Here is a 24,638-nt window from a genome sequence, read left to right on the forward strand (position 1 = left end):
CTGAAAATACTGAGTTTGCCATAAATGAACTACTCAATGAGCTTAGCTAGTCAATGGCATGGTCTTCTACTTTTTGCATGTACATGTAAGGGCGCCGTGGAATTCAAGACTTGCTAGGTAGGCACGAAGAGGAAGGAGGGTCGATTTCTATGTGCAGAGCCTCTTGAGGCGAGAGGAGGCGGGTTCTCAACTACCACCAAATGCCGCAAGGGTAGTCTTGAATGGAGCGAGAGGCCTAGCCATGACGTTCACGTCATAGGGACGCAACCCAGATGACATCACAGCGAGACCTCTCGCGGGTTTGCCTTCCTGCGGGGTGTTTGAGTAGCCACCATCACTAAGGTTGCAGCCTCTACACACTTTGGCGGCCTGAAAAATTTCAACTTTTTTTACCCTTGATCTTCTCAAGGGTGTGTGCCCACCCCCGGCCTGCTGTCAAATTTCTTTGGTATTATTTGAAGCAAGCTTGGAACCTGACCCAGGCAAGGTGGCCCATCTAGGCACATCCTTCGACACCCCACCAGTCACTGAAGTTGCAGAAATTTGAACTTGCACACTCATTTGAGCGGTAATATTTAAGGATTGAACATCAATTTTGTTTAAAGGAAGCTACTTGGGAAGGGTTATACGAGAAGCTTTTCTGAACACATCCCGATTGTAATGACCTGTTACTAACAGGAAAACCATGGATCCAAGGGATTCAAGCTCAATTATTTCCCAATTCAAGCACGACTTGCTATTGAAGGAAATTTTATCTTCGATTAAGATTACAAATCTAATTAGCACAGCTAATTATCATCTTTAATGGTGCATACTAAGGTTGCGATACTTTTGGGAATCAAGGTATTCTTTTGCTATTCTTCCCTTTATTTGCTAGCACCACACACATCTATCATGGATGACTCGTTTGATTTTTCAGATACGGAACATTCTGAGAATCATATTTTTAACTTTGAACTTCCTTCTTGAGCATCTACTCCTCCTCCTGAGAGTGTGCTTGCCATTTTGGAAGACACTAGTAATTTACCCGATGACAAAGAGTACGTCACGACACGTGACTTTCAAACTTTTGGAGAATGGTTTTACAAATTTGCGGTTCGACCTTACGGAGCTGATCCTCTCATGCATCCCACAAGCTATCTACAGCGGTGGCATTTGTCGAACCAGTCTTCACCAAGGTGGCAAAGAGGAGACTTTCCACAATAGACTTTCAGATGGCCAAATTCCAAAATTTATGTTTCAATTGTATGGGACAACATCAACGTTGTTCCCAGGTACTAAATTCCTAGGTCTTTTTGATGGATCCTGATACTACATAGTCAATAAGTAGCCAATCAATTTTCTTGCATGCTCTTTATTGGTTATCTTCCCTTTCACATAACCCTTTTTCGTTAGTTGTATACGATATAATAACTTGCTTAGTATAGCATGTTCAGTCAATATATAATACATAATGCTTTCTTACTTTCAACAATTTCTACAGGGTCGACTGCTCTCCACTTAGACACATGTGTGTCAACAGGACTATGAGCACAAGCACTCCATGAGCATTGATGTGAAGCACGGCTTCCTTTTAGACATTTGGCATAATTTTTTTGCAAAGGTTTAGAATATGCTAATAAGAGGTTTTTAAGTCACAAGTGACGGTATATGGTGCATGCAACAACATTCTCTTCCGTAACAAATATGGCTATGAGCCATCTTGCAACGAATTTTGTTTTGCCAAAATCAATACAACTTGTAAGTTGTCATGGCTAGGCAACTAGGATACACACTTTTAAGTTTTCGTTTACATGACCAATGCTTGCCTATTGTACCAAGCACAGTGCTTTGACACAATTTGCGAGAAGCAAGGCTTCTAACTCGATCCATGACCTACAATGGTGAATTGTGATGTATCCATGCCCAATAGTGCAAGGCACTTTACCTATCGACTCAACTGGCAGAGACCATAAATGTCGCCAAGGAATTACACCTCTACGTGCATGGCATGCCACCAAGATTGACATAATCCTATCTCATTCTTATTTCAGCTTCTGCTATCACACTAGCTACTCTATCAAGGACGATCAATTATAGATATTTAAAAACATTTATTATTTTTGTATATTTCCCAGCGCAATGCCTACATATACACCGTGATACAGTCATGATCACATATACGGTAAATGAGTCTAGATGTGATTTATGGTACCTCTCTCTACAAGGGCGTGGTACAAGTACACACTTGTATGGTTATAGGATAAGCTAAAGCCTCTCTCTACGAGGGCGTGTAGTTGTATGCTTATATGATAAGCTAAGATACAGACATGTTCTGCACGGGATCATATGCAAGGAGCATATACCACATTCGCATAAAGGGTTTTTCCTCACTCCAACATTCTCTCTCTCTCTCTCTCTCTCTCTCTCTCTCTCTCTCTCTCTCTCTCTCTCTCTCTCTCTCTCTCTCTCTGCTACAAACGGAAGAGCGGAGAGCCCTGCAAAATACCCAAAAATAGTACACTACAAACCACAAACAAAACTGTATACCTGGCAACCATCTTTGCACATAATCCAAGCCGTAGGCGATAAGAGAGAGACAGAAAGTGGGAGAGAGAGAAAGAAAGCGTGCAGGCACACCTCCTAGAGCGGAGTGCTACACCGACACCGCGAGAGAGAAAAGGGAAGAAGAGAGAGGAAAATACACAGGCACTGGATGCAATCTCCCCCCGTCCAACAGTGACCATTTCCCTCTTGCATGTATTTGTTTTATAGATTTCTTGAATGGTCAAATTGGTTACAAACTGGCCGGCCGGTCATAAATGGCCAAAGCTCATAAAAGAGCACTTGAATAATAAAATGTACAATATATATATTTACATTCCCATAGGCCTAGCTCGTTCCAGTCTTTTCCACATGTAAGCTGCAATAAATAGTAAAATATCAATCCCTTAACATACCTCTCCGTTGGAAAGCAACTGTCCTCAGTTGTTGCGAAGATAATAAATTTGCAAATAGTATTTGTCAAAAACAATGATTAGAAATCTGTATCAAAATTGTCATATAGTAAAAGAAAAATATATAAAATAAGACAACATTGCTTATGCCTGCCATCATCCACATACTACCTATTCTAGTTTCCCATACCACTAGAATAAGCAGTACATGTCATATCCTGATGAATGAGGATATCATTGGTCACACTCATCATCATCATAATCAATTCTCATCAATCTCAAATCCAATTTCATAAATAGTGTTGTGACAACCCACAAAAAATCCAAGTGCAAATATCTGTCAATATATATCCATTTTAAATCCAAAATTCAAATACCCAAATCCAAAATCCCCGAGTAACAAAATCATACCAGTTGCAGTGGTGGCCTGCCACTCCAGCATGATTTTGTAATCGGTGTTGCCTAAACCAGCGAATCTACACCCGACGTGCTGCCTAAATCGGCGAATCTGCATTTGATATAAGTTCAAAAAGCGTGAATCTGTAGTTTGTTGTTGTGCTGCCTAAATCGGCGAATCTGCACTAGATGAGCATTGACACACTGCCTAATTCGGCGAATCTGTGTGCCTATGACCAATGGACTAAAAAGTGAAAAATAAATGACCTATTTGACATGAAATTGGAATAGACTAGAATGTGAAAGCCTGTATCAAATCTTAGCGATCATTGCACACCAATTGAGGTCATGTAAGTAGTGATATGACAAGTCGTCTCAATAAGAGTCCAATTAAAGAAAGTAGAACCCATGACATTAGAAACAATGGATTGTGCAACATGATATAAACAAGTAGAGGAGCATTTGAAAAAAATTCTTGCCTGCTGTAGATATCTATAGGGGTATGAGAATATCTGCAAAAAGACTCACTTAAAAGAAATCAAATATAATAAAGATTAAGTTATCAAACCACTATTAAACTGGACGATTCGCGCATACGGAGATGTGGTGGAGGGTGGGGAAATTTGGAAGGGCCAAGATAAGAGAAGAGATGGGATCAGCACTTGTGGTGAATTAATTAATCTTATTTCTAGGTCTAAAGATGCATAGAGAAACTTTACTTATCAAGGATAATTGTAATGATGTTTCAAGAGGGGTATTATCAGAATGCATTAACACTAGGTTGGTAATGGGACACTTTTATGTCCTGAGACACTTTTATGTCCTGTTAAGTGACCATTTTCCTTGAATTATGTCAAGATTTTTTAAATGGATTTTGAGGTGCTATCTATCTAGAAATCTGTCTCATGAGCTGAAAAAAACTCGACATTTTTTTGGAATATCAATTCCATCTTTAACCTTGTCCTTGCACAACATTTCACAACCTAAACCGTGTAAAAAAACGAGTCTGTTTTTGCCTCTTTTCAAATTTTTGTAACTATACCACTCTAGAATTCATGTTTGTGAGGTCTATAATGCTAGAGAACTATCTTTAGTAGTCCTCAACATGTCCTGATGCTTCTAGGGAGAAATAAATATTAAAGTTGTAAGTTATGACCAAATTACAAAAATTATCAAATCCTGTTTTTTAGCCAATTTTAGCTCTTCTATGATTTTTTTGGTGGATTTCATGATATCCAAATGCATTTTTTATTTTCTATGTCGCATAATATAACATAAAGCTAATATTCCTTGAGTTTTGGGGCACCTAATACCCTATTTTTCATAGTACACAACGATGGTTGATTTTTTCAATCATAGAAGAAAACGAAACATTCTAGTACATCAAGTATAGCTTTTTCAATATTGTTAGTTTCTTGCGACAACTACATGCATTTTGTAGGTAGTAACCATATCTAGTCATAAGGATAAAATTTGGCTAGATATTGAATAGTTTCTATGGGATTCTACAACTCATAATGTTGAACCCAGTTTTTTCATGTTTGCTATATTTAGCACTTCATCTTTGTCCCCAAGATTCCCCTTGGTAAGAGATGTATTATTCTTTTGACATGCTCCATGGATCCTTATGAACATAAAGGACAATAGGGAACTAAGAAAACATGCATATATTATTTGTATTGAGCGTGGCTATAGAAACTTTGATGATAGGTTTGCAGAATGGTAAAAATTCAACTTTTTTGTACCTATTTATTTTGGAAAAACAAAAAATAGTGAGTGAGAATCAATCATATGTTCTGATCACCAACCCATTGAAGTTAACTAGGGAATTTATATCAATGCAAGTCCTACAGAAATCCCTAATCTTATTTTTATGCAACAAACGTAAGAAATGACTGTTTTGTGAAAATACACTGGTCCATCAACTTTGGAGGCTTGGTGTGACCAAAAGATGAGAAACTTTACAAGTTTCTTATTTTTTCCATGTGTAGTAGGCCTTGAACTATAACCTCATGAAAGGATTTTACAAAATGAGTGGATGTACTATGGTTTTGGAGGTTTTTTTCAAAACCCTGAAAGGACACTTTTATGTCCTGTTAGGTCACCAACCTAGTGTTAAGCAATGCCATAACTTGGGCTTGATATGAGAACATTGTATGTAGATTTATCTGCAAAACTTTTCTCAAAAAAAACAAAGCACTAAAAACAACCTTGCGTTAAATTCAACAACAATCTAATCATACACTGAATTTATGTGGCCAAAAGCCGGAATATCTGGAGTCGATTGATTATAAAATTGATAATTCAGGAGAGAATTTGTACAAAATGGGAACAATCATAGTGATAGACATACAGGGGACATGCCATGTTAACAGTGAGAAGTCAACATGAATGTGTGATATATTTGCTTACCATTGGCGTGAAGAGTGGAAACATAGTGCACAAAGAGTGTGTGTAATTTAAAATTTAGGTAGACTCATTTGAAAAGAATTCTAAATGAATATAGAACACAATTACGAACATTTTAATAGCAATAGCAAGAACTTATCGAGTGTATGAGTAGTTGCAGGGCAACTTGTGCTCAAACAGTTCTGAAGCACTTAATTTTGGTTGAAATTTTTCATCAAAAAATTACTTTCAACTCAGTGACCATGTTCGACTAGAACGCTCGGGATAAGCTGCAATTCTGAGGGTGGTTAGTGTATGACACTAGCGTCCAAATTATATATGAGCCCTGCCTGTTGTATTGTTCAAGTACCAGGCAGATGTGTGTTCTCTAATGTTTTTTTTAAATTAATAAATTTATATATATACATATATATATTTAATGCAATTAGTGGATTATTATACATTGCATAATTGTGACTCGAATTGTGAAAATATAATATGATTGACTTCAATTACCATAACAGTCGGGGGTGGCGGGGTGGTTGTGAAAAGAAAGAGAGAAATGAAATGAAATGTTATAGTGCCAGTCCTAAAAATGCAAAAATAACCTACGAAAACAAAGTGAGACATTCCTTACGGATCTAATACAATGTCTGGGTACAAAAATAGACTAAAATCAGCTTTGTCGTTGTCAAGTTCTATGGATGCCCGGCATTGGACTTCGTTGCAAAAAGTATTGCATTGGTCACCGAAGATTTTGTGTAGATCTCCGCTTTTGTAAGTAGTCTCGGGGCGGGGGGGGGGGGGCACTGTTGTGGAGGGGTCAGATGTAGTAGATGAGGGGGAGAGTGAGAAATGAAATGAAATAAATTGTTACATTGAATGCATTGAAAGGCCAAAATTACATATGATACAATCTCGATGGAGCTAATTACAATATCTAGGTATAAAATGAAGTATGAAACTAAGGCAAAAGCCTAAAATATGCATGCTAGAATCATCATCAGCATTGTCATGAATGCCCGATGGTGCTCCATAGTGGGCGGTGTCACAAAAAGTATTGCAGTGCTTGGTGTAGAGCTGCATCATTGTTCCCTGCGATAGGTAGCTACACAAGTTGCCAAAGAGCTGCGTCAAGTACCGCCTCTATAGGTAGTCGGATTGGGGTAGGGGAGACAGATAAAGTGGGGGCGAGAGGGAGAGAGTAGACGACTTTGAACTACCATAACTGGGGGCGGGGGGGGTGGGGGGGTTACTGTTGTGGAGGGGTCAGATGCAGTAGATGAGGGGGAGTGTGAGGAATGAAATGAAATAAATTGTTACATTGAAAGGCCAAAATTACATATGATACAATCTCGATGGAGCTAATTACAATATCTAGGTATAAAATGAAGTGTGAAACTAAGGCAAAAGCCTAAAATATGCATGCTAAAATCATCATCAGCATTGTCATGAATGTCTGATGGTGCTCCATAGCAGGCGGTGTCGCAAAAAGTACTGCAGTGGTTGGTGTAGAGCTGCATCATTGTTCCTTGGGGTGGGTAGCTACACAAGTCGCCGAAGAGCTGCGTCAAGTACCGCCTCTATAGGTAGTCGGATTGGGGTAGGGGAGAGAGATAAAGTGGGGGCGAGAGGGAGAGAGTAGACGACTTTGAACTACCATAAGTGGGGTTTTTGTGGCAGGTCGGGAGCAACTTTGGGATGCTAGTGCAAGGGATAGAGCGACAGAGAGAGAGAGAGAGAGAGAGAGAGAGAGAGAGAGAGAGAGAGAGAGAGAGAGAGAGAGAGAGAGAGAGAGAGAGAGACATGTAGAGAGAGAGAGAGAGAGAGAGAGAGAGAGATGTGAAGCTACTGTGTGTGGTGGTTGCTATGCAATGGTTGGGAAAGGTGGCGGCTAGAGTAGGTGTGTGTGCAAGGGTGTGTGTGGATCAGGATACCTACATGAAGGGAACAACGAGTGGGTTGGAGTTGACGAAGGAAATTTGGAATGGCGGCCTCTACACCAAAACAAACTCCATTGCGCCACAAGGGAAATGAGATGAGGGCACCACCTAGCCTTGGAAGCGTGGACTAGGACCGCTACACACACACACACACACACACACACACACACACACACACACAGAGAGAGAGAGAGAGAGAGAGAGAGAGAGAGAGATATCACTATGAATGAAGCATTAACCGTAGTGTGTGTACAAGGAATGGATGACTTCAAACACTCCCAACACAAATAGCATATAGATTACCAAACAATCACTCAAGGATTAGCCAAGATCACATCAAGCACTCTCACACACATATAAAACATTTCTCTTAATTAACATAAGTAAGAGGAGGAGAGGTTACTAGCATGAAACAATTTGCACTCTAGGATGTGCAAGAATAGAGTGAATGAATGAGCTTATGGGCTCATGGTGAGTGATACAAAGGCTCAATGGGGCTGAGGGAGGCTTGAAATTACAAAGGGGAAGGCCTCTTTATATAGGAAAGAGAGTGATTAGGAGTGAGGTTAAGATCCAAGTGTAATTTGTACAAATGAAGCTTGATTAGGGACATTCAACCAATGAAGAAGCTCCTTCCAAGTGATTTGTTGACCAATTAGCTCCATCATCACTTGTGTTGTCTTCACTCCTTCCTCCATAGCTTGAGTCCAAGAGCTTCCTTATTTTAAAATGTAAAGAATCTACATAAAATCAATACATATCTAGTAATAATAGAAAGGGGTTGAATGAGAACTTATGAATTACAACAAGATTAAGCATGACTTGAGAGGTGATTAGAAGAAGAACTTTGATGGGTTTTTGAGCTTGAGAGAGAGGAGGAAGGAGAGGAGGGTGAGAAGACTAATGGCTGATTTTAGAGAAGGTCTCAATGTGGAAAAGGAAGGGTGTGTGTGTGTAAAGGTAGAGGGGGTGGTCTCCACCACAATTGAAAAAGCTGGCGTCCACCATTTTGGCCATATCTCCTAGACCGTAGATGCAAAAATTATAAAACAAATATGGCTAGAATCTCCAGCTCATCAGCTACAACTTTGATGAAGACAACTTTTCTTGGATCGAAGTGGAAGTATTTTTTAAAAATTCAACAAAATCATGTGTCTGGTTTCTTCCTTTACCAAGTCTTCCACTTGGGTCCCATTTGTTTGAATCATCATATGGCTCCAAAGCCATGATGATATGAGCCACTCATGACCCTTGAATCATGGGTGCATGGATCCACAACCACATCATATCTTTTCTTTTCACATTTACATATTTTTTGTTCCCTTTACCACTAGGTTCTCCCTCTACCTTTCACCTCCAGTGAACTAGTCAAGAAAAAATCTTTTTTAAAATTTTTTTCCAAGAGGTTGTTCTCACTCTTTCTTTTATTGTAAACCTCTAGAAGCAAGGAAAACCAACAAAATATGATAAACAAAAATTTGTGATAGGCTCGGATCATAGCCCCCCCAAAGTTGGCTAGGGGTATTTATGCCTCTAGTCTACTTTCTTTGATCTTGAGCTGACCTTATCCTGATGTGATAAGGCTTTAGACGCCATCCATTTGTCCTGGTCTTGTGCACTTTACCATCAATGTCTTGAAGTCTGTAAGAGCCATTTTTGAACTTTTTGGTGACCAAGAACGGGCCTTCCCATCGGAAAAGAAACTTTCCATCCTTACGAGTGTCGAAGCGATTGTCATATCGAAGCACCAGAGATCCCTTTTTGATGTCTTTGGATGCTAGCTTTTTGTTGAACTTTTCTCTGCGCTTCTCTGCTTCTTGAGAATAGTGGTTGATGGCTTCCTCACGATCCAATTGCAGCCTCTCTAGATCCATGATCCTTTGATGTACTTTCTCCTTTTGAGAGCCTACCTGGCTACCCAATATTCGAAGACTTGTTAACTTCACTTCAATGGGCAAAAGCGCCTCCTTTCCATAAACCAAATGAAAGGGTGTGTACCCTAATGTGGTTTTGAAGGAGGTTCTATAGGCCCATAGAGCTCCATTCAGGTGTTTGTCCCAATCTTGGCGCCTGGCATGTACCTGTTTGGTGATAATTTTGCAAATGATTCCATTTACCTTTTCCACCAAACCATTTCACTGAGGGTAGTAAGGAGTAGAGTGTTGATGCTGAATATTTAGCTTCTTCATGAGTTCTCCTACCAAGTCTGCTCTAAACCCTGGTCCTCTATCAGATAGTATTTCAAGAGGGGTGCCAAACCGGCAACAGATGTGGTCAAAGATGAACTGACTTACATCCTTAGCAGTAATTCTATTGGTCGGCATAGCCTCAGCCCATCTAGTCATGTAGTCTACTCCCATGATGATGTACTCTTTACCTGACTGAGTGCGTGGTAGAGGCCCTATGGCATCAATTCCCCACTTCTCAAAGGGCCCACATACCTTTATTGGGTTCTGAGGTTCAGCTATGAGCCGTCGTGGTCCTGCTTTCTGACATTCATCACATGTTTGACACTAGTATTTGACATCACGATGAAGACTTGGCCAAGTAAACCCAGCTTGTAGAACCTTTCTACTAGTGACGTCATGTGCAAAGTGTCCTCCACACATATCATCGTGACAAGCTTTTAAAATCTCTTCAATTTCACTCTTCAAAGGAACTCTCCTAAGCACATCATCCTTACCAAGACAATACAAGTCATCATTTACTATGCGATACCTGGTAGCCTTCCTAGCTAACCATCGCCTTTCCCCTGCATTCAAGTGTTTAGGAGCCTCTCCTTGCTCCAGAATGTGCATAATATCTTCCAAGTCCTCCTTGCCTTGCTGAAGTGGAAGTTTGATGGCCACTGCTCCCACTATTGACTCATTTAACTTTGATGATGCTAGGTGGTCTGCATCCTTGTTCTGGTCTCTTGGCACATGATGTATTTGTGCCTCCCTAAATGTCCTCATAAGAGATTTTGCTTCTCTCATTTTAGTAGAGAGACGGGCATTTTTGCAAGCCCATGTACCTTGCATTTGCCTTACCAAAAGCATGGAGTCACCAAAAGCGTTTAATCTCTTAATTGAATTATCGAGGCACCAACAAAGGCCATGAATTAGAGCATGATATTCTGCTTCATTGTTGGAGTGGACATCTTCTAGAGTGATCCCTTCACCATGGATCCTCTCTCCCAATGGGGATAAGACCATGATGCCTGCAGCTGCCTTATCCTTGGTTCTCTTGTATGCTCCATCAAAGTAGAGGCTATAAGCATTGACCAAAACCTCTAGAGCTGGAGGTGGTGGAAGTTCCTTTCTCTTCAAATGGAAAACTTTTTCATAGCACTTGTTTGTTAAAATGTTGTCTAAGCATGCTCGAGTTGTTCTTTCAACCTGTATTGTATAATCAAACTCTTGAAGTCGCACCACCCACTTTGCTATTTTGTCAGAGATTTCCATATGTTGTAGTGCATAGGGAAACATATCCTCCACAGTGATAATTACAAACCTCTTCGGCAGCAAGTATGGCCGAAATTTGGTTACCGCAAACATGAGAGCTAACACTAGCTGTTCCATCAGGGTGTAGGCCTTCTCTGTGTTTTCCATGAGGCGGCTAGCAAAATACACAAGCCTCATAAAGGAGGTTTCTGGATCTTTTTGTAGGAGGGCAGCACCAATGGCTTCTTCTCCCACACTAGGGTTTACAAAGAATGTTTCTTCCCAACAAGGTTGGAGGATTACAGGGAGTGACCCTAACATTTTTTTAATCTCTCTAAAATGCCCTTCACTTTCTTCACTCCAAACAAGCGTCTCTTGACGAGTCAGCTGTTGTAGAGAAAATATCACTTGGGAGAGTAAGTGTATGAATCTACTCAAATATCTTAGCTTTTGCAAGAAGGAGATTAATTGTTTGATGGAAGTTGGGGAAGGTAGATTTAGCAATGTTTCTATCTTTTCAGGATCTACCTCGATTCCATCAATGGACACTACATGCCCTAATAGTGTAACCTTGCTTTCCCCAATGTGACATTTGTCCTTATTTAGTTGTCCACCCAGCTTAGCTAAACGAGTAAATCCTTCATCAATCTTGCCGAGATGCATACTTTTGGAGCTGTAAATACAAAAGTCATCTATGAAAACCCTTATGGACTTACCAAAGTAAGGTTGGAAGACCATGTTCATGAATCGTTGAAAGGTGGCTGGAGCGTTGGTGAGACCAAAAGGCATGACTCGAAATGCAAAACATCCCCATGGTGTGATGAAAGTAGTCTTTTTTTGGTCCTCCTCTGCAATGCGTATTTGAAAGTACCCAGAGTAGCCATCACACACTGTGTATCTCTCATGGCCTGCTACTTCATTTAGAATCTCATCTTGAAATGGGAGAGGGAAGTGGTCCCTCTTTGTTGCAGCATTTAGTGGCTTGTAATCCACGCACACTCGCCATTTACCATTCTTCTTTGGCCTCACCACTACTGGGGAGACCCATTCTGAATCTTCTACTGGGTATATGAATCATGCTTCTAAGAGTCTCTTCACCTCAGACAACAGTGCATTTTGTTGCACAACTCCTAATCTTCTTAGTTTTTGTACTACTGGCTTGCTCCCTTCTTTTAGATGGATATGATGCTTCACTGCAGTGACACCTGTAATGTGAGTGTAATCAGAAATAAACAATGATGCATGCTTCTTGAGAACATTTACATAACCCTCCTTTTCTTCTTTCTTTATATCCTTGGATAACATCTCCTCTAGGCTGGCATCCCACACATTCTCCATTTGGATCCTTGGGTTGTCTTCTGATGAGGTAGTTTCCTTTATGGTGACACCCATGACTTCCAGAGTGCTATCACTCTCTTCACTTGAACTCTCTTCCTCGTCCATGGATGAGGAGCATCCACTTGAGCTCCACTCATCAGCTGACGTCTCTAGTTCAATGTTCTCTTGTCGCCCATTCTTTAGGTTATAAACCACCTTCCGACTATGGCCACCCATGCGAGGCCTCAACTCCAAGTCTCCTGTTGCCCAATCTTGCCTAGCTCCTATACCCATGAGCCAAGGTCGTCCTAAAATAAGGGGGTATCCTTCTCCCTTTACTGGCATCACATAAGCATCAACCTCTGTAGTGATTCCAAAAAGAGAAACTCTCAAAGCTTTCACTACACCCACACAAGTGACAGAGACATTATTGGCCATTTTTGCCCTAAAGTTTGATGATTCCATTACCTCTAAACCCAATTGATGCATTAGCTTTTCTGTCATGACACAAACCTCTGCTCCACTGTCAATGTAAGTTTTTGGAATCCGTTGTCCCTTGATTTGAGCCTCCACCAAAGGCACTATATCCTTGAGACCATATGCTTTGATTACACTTACTAGATTACTTCGCTTTGCCCTCGTGCTCACCATTTTTGACCATTGTCGTCGAAGCTTTGGGGAGATATGAAGTAGTTGTGGCCAAGTAATCTTTGGTCCTTGAGAACTCACATCAGCTGTCAAGTCATAAGGTTGTGTCCGAGATCCCATAGGGAAATCAGAGATGTCAATTTGATACCTAGTACGGGTCTTTCTCTTCTTGGCTTCATCTTTAGTTGCCCGAGATGTACTTGGTTCATTGCTTGCATCCTTGCTTGTTTCTTTACCTACTTCATCTTGGACACGCACACGTTTGATAGGCATTGTAGCCACTTCATCTATCTTCATCTTCCCTTTAGCTATTTCTTCCTGGTTGCTTCTGCCCTTGAGGACCTCCTCCATCCTTATGATGCTCACATTTGGTTGAGTAGCAGGGGCTTGAGATTGAGCACGAGGTGGCTGCAAAATTTGAGGTTGCGGTTGCTCTTGTGCTTGAGCTCTAGCACGGGGTGGACTTACTTGTTGTCGAGGACCTCTGACAGGGTAGTCATATCTTCTGGGATGAGGGCAATTATACATGCCGTGGCCAATTTCCCCACAATTGTAACACAACATTTCCCTTGCTTGACATCGCATTGGTGGCCGATTCCCACCATTTCCCTCAATAGGCCTTCTTGCACCCTGCACAAGATTTACTCTCAACCCCTCTAGCTGGTTTGTGAGATTGTTTATTTGTTGGAGCATATCTTCTTATTGACCTCTATTGAGGTCTGGTGCATTAGGCACATTTGGAGGTATGTGAGAAGCTTCCATAGTTGTGATATTGCCTCCCAAAGCTAGCTGGCCAGCTTGGGCTTGATAGAGAATCTTTCTATTCTTTTCCCTAGCAATTCTTAAGGCATCTTCAAAAGCATTTGGAAATTTGCTCTTTACCTTCTCCCTTAGCAAGGGGTACAAACCTGAGATAAATCGATCCTTTTGGAGGCAATTGGGAGCTCGCTCACCAGGGTTTAGTGAGTCTGACCATTGCCCCCAAAGTTTCAGAAAACCTTCCTCATAGGTTGCATAACCATGAGGGTCAACTTGATGAAGGGCCAGAAGCCGTTGCCATAGTTCTCCTGCCGAATTGGCTCGTTGAAATATTCGTAGGAAAGCCGCCTTCAATCCCTCCCATTCAGCTCTTTGGGTTGGATCTAGAGCCTGGAACCATACCCTAGCTTCTTCTTTGAGCACCAAAGGAAAAGCTCTCAATTTCAATGCTTCATCATCTCTCCCAGAGACAAGGAAAGCCATCTCCAAGTTATCCAAAAAATCCCCAGCATTTTCCCCAGTACGCCCAAAAAAATTTGGGAAAGCCATCATAAAAGTGGGTTGCCTTCCTCTCAATACAGCACAAAGATGAAAACGTCTAGGCCCAAATCATATCTTATTAAGGGTAGAATAAATGGATTGATAGATGGATTAATCTCAGCTAGACGACGAGGGCCTAGTAAGTCCCTTATGATGTTTTGGAACCTAAGCTTTGTGCTAGCTATTATATGCACAGTTTGTCTAGCAAGAGGTTGGAAAGGTCCATATAAATCCCTATGATTCATGGAGTATGCTTAAAGCAAGATGAAGATGTGAACATCAAAAGATACATTATACTCCAAAATAGGAAATATTATAGGGTCAGGGGACAGCAATATCTCTCTCAACCTCTCAGCTCCAAAATAGAAGACCAATCTTTGTTGGAAAAAAATCTTTCTATCAATGCGCACATTCACCCTAATATTCTGAACTGATTGAAAGTTGTAGAAAATGGGATTATTCATTGGTGCATTAAATACAAGCTTCCATGAAGCACTTCATTGAAGTTGAGCACTCTTGGATCCCACCATTTGAGAGATGCGAAGAATTTGATCACCAGTGATTAGCCTATCTTTGGTGTGACCATCTTCAGCTTTGTAGAGTTCATAGGGTTCGATGGCTACCCTCTCAACCACCTTGAGCATTCTTGCTAGTAGTAGTTGGAGTGCATCACCATAGGTAGCCTCTTGCCAATACCGCACCCCATTGATGTGTAGCTCCCCCTCCAAAAACTTGTTAATACCCGAGTTTGAGAGTGCTTTCACCACCTGAAGTCGAGGCTTCAAAGGAAGTGTCTTCACACTAGCCACAAAGCACTCAACACAATTTTTTGACCTAGGGACTTGATGACTACAAGATTTTCCTTGAAGCAAAGAAGGGTGTGTGTAGTTAACTCTCTTTACCCGCATACGTGTCGTTTGTCGATAAAGACGCTTCTTTTCTCGAGCTTCTTGGGGAGACCATAGTGGAAGTCTCGGAGAATTTGATGGATCTTCCTTCATAGGATTGATAGAGCGCTGCTTGAGAACTCCTCAGTGGGGGCACCAATTTATGACAAACGAAATTTGGAATGGCAGCCTCTACACCAAAATAAACTCCATTGCGCCACAAGGGAAATGAGATGAGGGCACCACCTAGTCTTGGAAGCGTGGACTAGGACCGCTACACACACACACACACACACACACACACACACACACACACACACACAGAGAGAGAGAGAGAGAGAGAGAGAGAGAGAGAGAGAGAGAGAGAGAGATATCACTATGAATGAAGCATTAACCGTAGTGTGTGTACAAGGAATGGATGACTTCAAACACTCCCAACACAAATAGCATATAGATTACCAAACAATCACTCAAGGATTAGCCAAGATCACATCAAGCACTCTCACACACATATAAAACATTTCTCTTAATTAACATAAGTAAGAGGAGGAGAGGTTACTAGCATGAAACAATTTGCACTCTAGGATGTGCAAGAATAGAGTGAATGAATGAGCTTATGGGCTCATGGTGAGTGATACAAAGGCTCAATGGGGCTGAGGGAGGCTTGAAATTACAAAGGGGAAGGCCTCTTTATATAGGAAAGAGAGTGATTAGGAGTGAGGTTAAGATCCAAGTGTAATTTGTACAAATGAAGCTTGATTAGGGACATTCAACCAATGAAGAAGCTCCTTCCAAGTGATTTGTTGACCAATTAGCTCCATCATCACTTGTGTTGTCTTCACTCCTTCCTCCATAGCTTGAGTCCAAGAGCTTCCTTATTTTAAAATGTAAAGAATCTACATAAAATCAATACATATCTAGTAATAATAGAAAGGGGTTGAATGAGAACTTATGAATTACAACAAGATTAAGCATGACTTGAGAGGTGATTAGAAGAGGAACTTTGATGGGTTTTTGAGCTTGAGAGAGAGGAGGAAGGAGAGGACGGTGAGAAGACTAATGGCTGATTTTAGAGAAGGTCTCAATGTGGAAAAGGAAGGGTGTGTGTGTGTAAAGGTAGAGGGGGTGGTCTCCACCACAATTGAAAAAGCTGGCGTCCACCATTTTGGCCATATCTCCTAGACCGTAGATGCAAAAATTATAAAACAAATATGGCCAGAATCTCCAGCTCATCAGCTACAACTGTGATGAAGACAACTTTTCTTGGATCGAAGTGGAAGTATTTTTTAAAAATTCAACAAAATCATGTGTCTGGTTTCTTCCTTTACCAAGTCTTCCACTTGGGTCCCATTTGTTTGAATCATCATATGGCTCCAAAGCCATGATGATATGAGCCACTCATGACCCTTGAATCATGGGTGCATGGCTCCACAACCACATCATATCTTTCCTTTTCACATTTACATATTTTCCCTTCCCTTTACCACTAGGTTCTCCCTCTACCTTTCACCTCCGGTGAACTAGTCAAGAAAAAATCATTTTTTAAAATTTTTTTCCAAGAGGTTGTTCTCACTCTTTCTTTTATTGTAAACCTCTAGAAGCAAGGAAAACCAACAAAATATGATAAACAAAAATTTGTGATAGGCTCGGATCATAGCCCCCCCAAACCTGGCTAGGGGTATTTATGCCTCTAGCCTACTTTCTTTGATCTTGAGCTGACCTTATCCTGATGTGATAAGGCTTTAGACGCCATCCATTTCTCCTGGTCTTGTGCACTTTACCATCAATGTCTTGAAGTCTGTAAGAGCCATTTTTGAACTTTTTGGTGACCAAGAACGGGCCTTCCCATCGGAAAAGAAACTTTCCATCCTTACGAGTGTCGAAGCGATTGTCATATCGAAGCACCAGAGATCCCTTTTTGATGTCTTTGGATGCTAGCTTTTTGTTGAACTTTTCTCTGCGCTTCTCTGCTTCTTGAGAATAGTGGTGGATGGCTTCCTCACGATCCAATTGCAGCCTCTCTAGATCCATGATCCTTTGATGTACTTTCTCCTTTTGAGAGCCTACCTGGCTACCCAATATTCGAAGACTTGTTAACTTCACTTCGATGGGCAAAAGCGCCTCCTTTCCATAAACCAAATGAAAGGGTGTGTACCCTAATGTGGTTTTGAAGGAGGTTCTATAGGCCCATAGAGCTCCATTCAGGTGTTTGTCCCAATCTTGGCGCCTGGCATGTACCTGTTTGGTGAGAATTTTGCAAATGATTCCATTTACCTTTTCCACCAAACCATTGCACTGAGGGTAGTAAGGAGTAGAGTGTTGATGCTGAATATTTAGCTTCTTCATGAGTTCTCTTACCAAGTCTGCTCTAAACCGTGGTCCTCTATCAGATAGTATTTCAAGAGGGGTGCCAAACCGGCAACAGATGTGGTCAAAGATGAACTGACTCACATCCTTAGCAGTAATTCTATTGGTCGGCATAGCCTCAGCCCATCTAGTCATGTAGTCTACTCCCATGATGATGTACTCTTTACCTGACTGAGTGCATGGTAGAGGCCCTATGGCATCAATTCCCCACTTCTCAAAGGGCCCATATACCTTTATTGGGTTCTGAGGTTCAGCTATGAGCCGTCGTGGTCCTGCTTTCTGACATTCATCACATGTTTGACACCAGTATTTGACATCACGATGAAGACTTGGCCAAGTAAACCCAGCTTGTAGAACCTTTCTACTAGTGACGTCGTGTGCAAAGTGTCCTCCGCACATATGATCGTGACAAGCTTTTAAAATCTCTTCAATTTCACTCTTCAAAGGAACTCTCCTAAGCACACCATCCTTACCAAGACAATACAAGTCATCATTTACTATGCGATACCTGGTAGCCTTCCTAGCTAACCATCGCCTTTCCCCTGCATTCAAGTGTTTAGGAGCCTCTCCTTGATCCAGAATGTGCATAATATCTTCCAAGTCCTCCTTGCCTTGCTGAAGTGGAAGTTTGATGGCCACTGCTCCCACTATTGCCTCATTTAACTTTGATGATGCTAGGTGGTCTGCATCCTTCTTCTGGTCTCTTGGCACATGATGTACTTGTGCCTCCCTAAATCTCCTCATAAGAGCTTTTGCTTCTCTCATTTTAGTAGAGAGACGGGCATTTTTGCAAGCCCATGTACCTTGCATTTGCCTTACCAAAAGCATGGAGTCACCAAAAGCGTTTAATCTCTTAATTGAATTATCGAGTCACCAACAAAGGCCATGAATTAGAGCATGATATTCTGCTTCATTGTTGGAGTGGACATCTTCTAGAGTGATCCCTTCACCATGGATCCTCTCTCCCAATGGGGATAAGACCACGATACCTGCAGCTGCCTTATCCTTGGTTCTCTTGTATGCTCCATCAAAGTAGAGGCTATAAGCATTGACCAAAACCTCTAGAGCTGGAGGTGGTGGAAGTTCCTTTCTCTTCAAATGGAAAACTTTTTCATAGCACTTGTTTGTTAAAATGTCGGCTAAGCATGCTCGAGTTGTTCTTTCAACCTGTATTGTATAATCAAACTCTTGAAGTCGCACCACCCACTTTGCTATTTTGTCAGAGATTTCCATATGTTGTAGTGCATAGGGAAACATATCCTCCACAGTGATAATTACAAACCTCTTCGGCAGCAAGTATGGCTGAAATTTGGTTACCGCAAACATGAGAGCTAACACTAGCTGTTCCATCAGGGTGTAGGCCTTCTCTGTGTTTTCCATGAGGCGGCTAGCAAAATACACAGGCCTCATAAAGGAGGTTTCTGGATCTTTTTGTAGGAGGGCAGCACCAATGGCTTCTTCTCCCACACTAGGGTTTACAAAGAATGTTTCGTCCCAACAAGGTTGGAGGATTACAGGGAGTGACCCTAACATTTTTTTAATCTCTCTAAAATGCCCTTCACTTTCTTCACTCCAAACAAGCGTCTCTTGACGAGTCAGCTGTTGTAGAGGAAATATCACTTGGGAGAGTAAGTGTATGAATCTACTCAAATATCTTAGATTTTGCAAGAAGGAGATTAATTGTTTGATGGAAGTTGGGGAAGGTAGATTTAGCAATGTTTCTATCTTTTCAGGATCTACCTCGATTCCATCAATGGACACTACATGCCCTAATAGTGTAACCTTGCTTTCCCCAATGTGACATTTGTCCTTGTTTAGTTGTCCACCCAGTTTAGCTAAACGAGTAAATCCTTCATCAATCTTGCCGAGATGCATACTTTTGGAGCTGTAAATACAAAATTCATCTATGAAAACCCTTATGGACTTACCAAAGTAAGGTTGGAAGACCATGTTCATGAATCGTTGAAAGGTGGCTGGAGCGTTGGTGAGACCAAAAGGCATGACTCGAAATGAAAAAAATCCCCATGGTGTGATGAAAGTAGTCTTTTTCTAGTCCTCCTCTGCAATGCGTATTTGAAAGTAGCCAGAGTAGCCATCACACACTGTGTATCTCTCATGGCCTGCTACTTCATTTAGAATCTCATCTTGAAATGGGAGAGGGAAGTGGTCCCTCTTTGTTGCAGCATTTAGTGGCTTGTAATCCACGCACACTCGCCATTTACCATTCTTCTTTGGCCTCACCACTACTGGGGAGACCCATTCTGAATCTTCTACTGGGTATATGAATCCTGCTTCTAAGAGTATCTTCACCTCAGACAACAGTGCATTTTGTTGCACAACTCCTAATCTTCTTAGTTTTTGTACTACTGGCTTGCTCCCTTCTTTTAGATGGATATGATGCTTCACTGCAGTGACACCTGTAATGTGAGTGTAATCAGAAATAAACAATGATGCATGCTTCTTGAGAACATTTACATAACCCTCCTTTTCTTCTTTCTTTATATCCTTGGATAACATCTCCTCTAGGCTGGCATCCCACACATTCTCCATTTGGATCCTTGGGTTGTCTTCTGATGAGGTAGTTTCCTTTATGGTGACACCCATGACTTCCAGAGTGCTATCACTCTCTTCACTTGAACTCTCTTCACTTGAACTCTCTTCCTCGTCCATGGATGAGGAGCATCCACTTGAGCTCCACTCATCAGCTGACGTCTCTAGTTCAAGGTTCTCTTGTCGCCCATTCTTTAGGTTATAAACCACCTTCCGACTATGGCCACCCATGCGAGGCCTCAACTCCAAGTCTCCTGTTGCCCAATCTTGCCTAGCTCCTATACCCATGAGCCAAGGTCGTCCTAAAATAAGGGGGTATCCTTCTCCCTTTACTGGCATCACATAAGCATCAACCTCTGTAGTGATTCCAAAAAGAGAAACTCTCAAAGCTTTCACTACACCCACACAAGTGACAGAGACATTATTGGCCATTTTTGCCCTAAAGTTTGATGATTCCATTACCTCTAAACCCAATTGATGCATTAGCTTTTCTGTCATGACACAAACCTCTGCTCCACTGTCAATGTAAGTTTTTGGAATCCGTTGTCCCTTGATTTGAGCCTCCTTCAAAGGCACTATATCCTTGAGACCATATGCTTTGATTACACTTACTAGATTACTTCGCTTTGCCCTCGTGCTCACCATTTTTGACCATTGTCGTCGAAGCTTTGGGGAGATATGAAGTAGTTGTGGCCAAGTAATCTTTGGTCCTTGAGAACTCACATTAGCTGTCAAGTCATAAGGTTGTGTCCGAGATCCCATAGGGAAATCAGAGATGTCAATTTGAGACCTAGTACGGGTCTTTCTCTTCTTGGCTTCATCTTTAGTTGCCCGAGATGTACTTGCTTCATTGCTTGCATCCTTGCTTGTTTCTTTACCTACTTCATCTTGGACACGCACACGTTTGATAGGCATGGTAGCCACTTCATCTATCTTCATCTTCCCTTTAGCTATTTCTTCCTGGTTGCTTCTGCCCTTGAGGACCTCCTCCATCCTTATGATGCTCACATTTGGTTGAGTAGCAGGGGCTTGAGCTTGAGCACGAGGTGGCTGCAAAATTTGAGGTTGCGGTTGCTCTTGTGCTTGAGCTCTAGCACGGGGTGGACTTACTTGTTGTCGAGGACCTCTGACAGGGTAGTCATATCTTCTGGGATGAGGGCAATTATACATGCCGTGGCCAATTTCCCCACAATTGTAACACAACATTTCCCTTGCTTGACGTCGCATTGGTGGCCGATTCCCACCATTTCCCTCAATAGGCCTTCTTGCACCCCGCATATTTTAGTAGAGAGACGGGCATTTTTGCAAGCCCATGTACCTTGCATTTGCCTTACCAAAAGCATGGAGTCACCAAAAGCATTTAATATCTCAAGTGAATTATCCAGGAACCAACAAAGGCCATGATTTAGAGCTTGATATTCTGCTTCATTGTTGGAGTGGACATCTTCTAGAGTGATCCCTTCACCATGGATCCTCTCTACCAATGGAGATAAGACCACAATGCCTGCAGCTACCTTATCCTTGGTTCTCTTGTATGCTCCATCAAAGTAGAGGCTATAAGCATTGACCAGAGCCTCTAGAGCTAGCAGTGGTGAAAGTTCCTTTCTCTTCAAATGGAAAACTTTTTCATAGCACTTGTTTGTTAAAATGTCGGCTAAGCATGCTCGAGTTGTTCTTTCAACCTGTATTGTATAATCAAACTCTTGAAGTCGCACCACCCACTTTGCTATTTTGTCAGAGATTTCCATATGTTGTAGTGCATAGGGAAACATATCCTCCATAGTGATAATTACAAACCTCTTCGGCAGCAAGTATGGCCGAAATTTGGTTACCGCAAACATGAGAGCTAACACTAGCTGTTCCATCAGGGTGTAGGCCTTCTCTGTGTTTTCCATGAGGCGGCTAGCAAAATACACAGGCCTCATAAAGGAGGTTTCTGGATCTTTTTGTAGGAGGGCAGCACCAATGGCTTCTTCTCCCACACTAGGGTTTACAAAGAATGTTTCGTCCCAACAAGGTTGGAGGATTATAGGGAGTGACCCTAACATTTTTTTAATCTCTCTAAAATGCCCTTCACTTTCTTCACTCCAAACAAGCGTCTCTTGACGAGTCAGCTGTTGTAGAGGAAATATCACTTGGGAGAGTAAGTGTATGAATCTACTCAAATATCTTAGATTTTGCAAGAAGGAGATTAATTGTTTGATGGAAGTTGGGGAAGGTAGATTTAGCAATGTTTCTATCTTTTCAGGATCTACCTCGATTCCATCAATGGACACTACATGCCCTAATAGTGTAACCTTGCTTTCCCCAATGTGACATTTGTCCTTGTTTAGTTGTCCACCCAGTTTAGCTAAACGAGTAAATCCTTCATCAATCTTGCCGAGATGCATACTTTTGGAGCTGTAAATACAAAATTCATCTATGAAAACCCTTATGGACTTACCAAAGTAAGGTTGGAAGACCATGTTCATGAATCGTTGAAAGGTGGCTGGAGCGTTGGTGAGACCAAAAGGCATGACTCGAAATGAAAAAAATCCCCATGGTGTGATGAAAGTAGTCTTTTTCTAGTCCTCCTCTGCAATACGTATTTGAAAGTAGCCAGAGTAGCCATCACACACTGTGTATCTCTCATGGCCTGCTACTTCATTTAGAATCTCATCTTGAAATGGGAGAGGGAAGTGGTCCCTCTTTGTTGCAGCATTTAGTGGCTTGTAATCCACGCACACTCGCCATTTACCATTCTTCTTTGGCCTCACCACTACTGGGGAGACCCATTCTGAATCTTCTACTGGGTATATGAATCCTGCTTCTAAGAGTATCTTCACCTCAGACAACAGTGCATTTTGTTGCACAACTCCTAATCTTCTTAGTTTTTGTACTACTGGCTTGCTCCCTTCTTTTAGATGGATATGATGCTTCACTGCAGTGACACCTGTAATGTGAGTGTAATCAGAAATAAACAATGATGCATGCTTCTTGAGAACATTTACATAACCCTCCTTTTCTTCTTTCTTTATATCCTTGGATAACATCTCCTCTAGGCTGGCATCCCACACATTCTCCATTTGGATCCTTGGGTTGTCTTCTGATGAGGTAGTTTCCTTTATGGTGACACCCATGACTTCCAGAGTGCTATCACTCTCTTCACTTGAACTCTCTTCCTCGTCCATGGATGAGGAGCATCCACTTGAGCTCCACTCATCAGCTGACGTCTCTAGTTCAAGGTTCTCTTGTCGCCCATTCTTTAGGTTATAAACCACCTTCCGACTATGGCCACCCATGCGAGGCCTCAACTCCAAGTCTCCTGTTGCCCAATCTTGCCTAGCTCCTATACCCATGAGCCAAGGTCGTCCTAAAATAAGGGGGTATCCTTCTCCCTTTACTGGCATCACATAAGCATCAACCTCTGTAGTGATTCCAAAAAGAGAAACTCTCAAAGCTTTCACTACACCCACACAAGTGACAGAGACATTATTGGCCATTTTTGCCCTAAAGTTTGATGATTCCATTACCTCTAAACCCAATTGATGCATTAGCTTTTCTGTCATGACACAAACCTCTGCTCCACTGTCAATGTAAGTTTTTGGAATCCGTTGTCCCTTGATTTGAGCCTCCTTCAAAGGCACTATATCCTTGAGACCATATGCTTTGATTACACTTACTAGATTACTTCGCTTTGCCCTCGTGCTCACCATTTTTGACCATTGTCGTCGAAGCTTTGGGGAGATATGAAGTAGTTGTGGCCAAGTAATCTTTGGTCCTTGAGAACTCACATCAGCTGTCAAGTCATAAGGTTGTGTCCGAGATCCCATAGGGACATCAGAGATGTCAATTTGAGACCTAGTACGGGTCTTTCTCTTCTTGGCTTCATCTTTAGTTGCCCGAGATGTACTCGCTTCATTTCTCTCATCTTTGCTTGTTTCTTTCCTTACTTCATCTTGGACACGCACACGCTTGATAGGCATTGTAGCCACTTCATCTGTCTTCATATTCCCTTTAACTATTTCTTCCTGGTTGCTTCTACCCTTGATGACCTCCTCCATCCTTATGATGCTCACATTTGGTTGAGTAGCAGAGGCTTGAGCTTGAGCACGAGGTGGCTACAAAATTTGAGGTTGCGGTTGCTCTTGTGTTTGAGCTCTAGCACGGGGAGGACTTACTTGTTGTCGAGGACCTCTGCCAAGGTGGTCATATCTTCTAGGATGAGGGCAATTATACATGCCGTGGCCATTTTCCCCACAACTATAACACAACATTTCCCTTGCTTGACGTCACATTGGTGGCCGATTCCCACCATTCCCCTCAATACGCCTTCTTGCACCCTGCACAAGATTTACTCTCAAACCCTCTAGCTGGTTTGTGAGATTGTTTATTTGTTGGAGCATATCTTCTTGTTGACCTCTATTGTGGCCTGGTGCATTAGGCACATTTCGAGGTACGTGAGAAGCTTCCATAGTTGTGATATGGCCTCCCAAAGCTAGCTGG

This window comes from Adiantum capillus-veneris, chromosome 6, assembly GCF_014529385.1.
Source record: "Adiantum capillus-veneris isolate H3 chromosome 6, ASM1452938v2, whole genome shotgun sequence".
NCBI lineage: Eukaryota > Viridiplantae > Streptophyta > Polypodiopsida > Polypodiales > Pteridaceae > Adiantum > Adiantum capillus-veneris.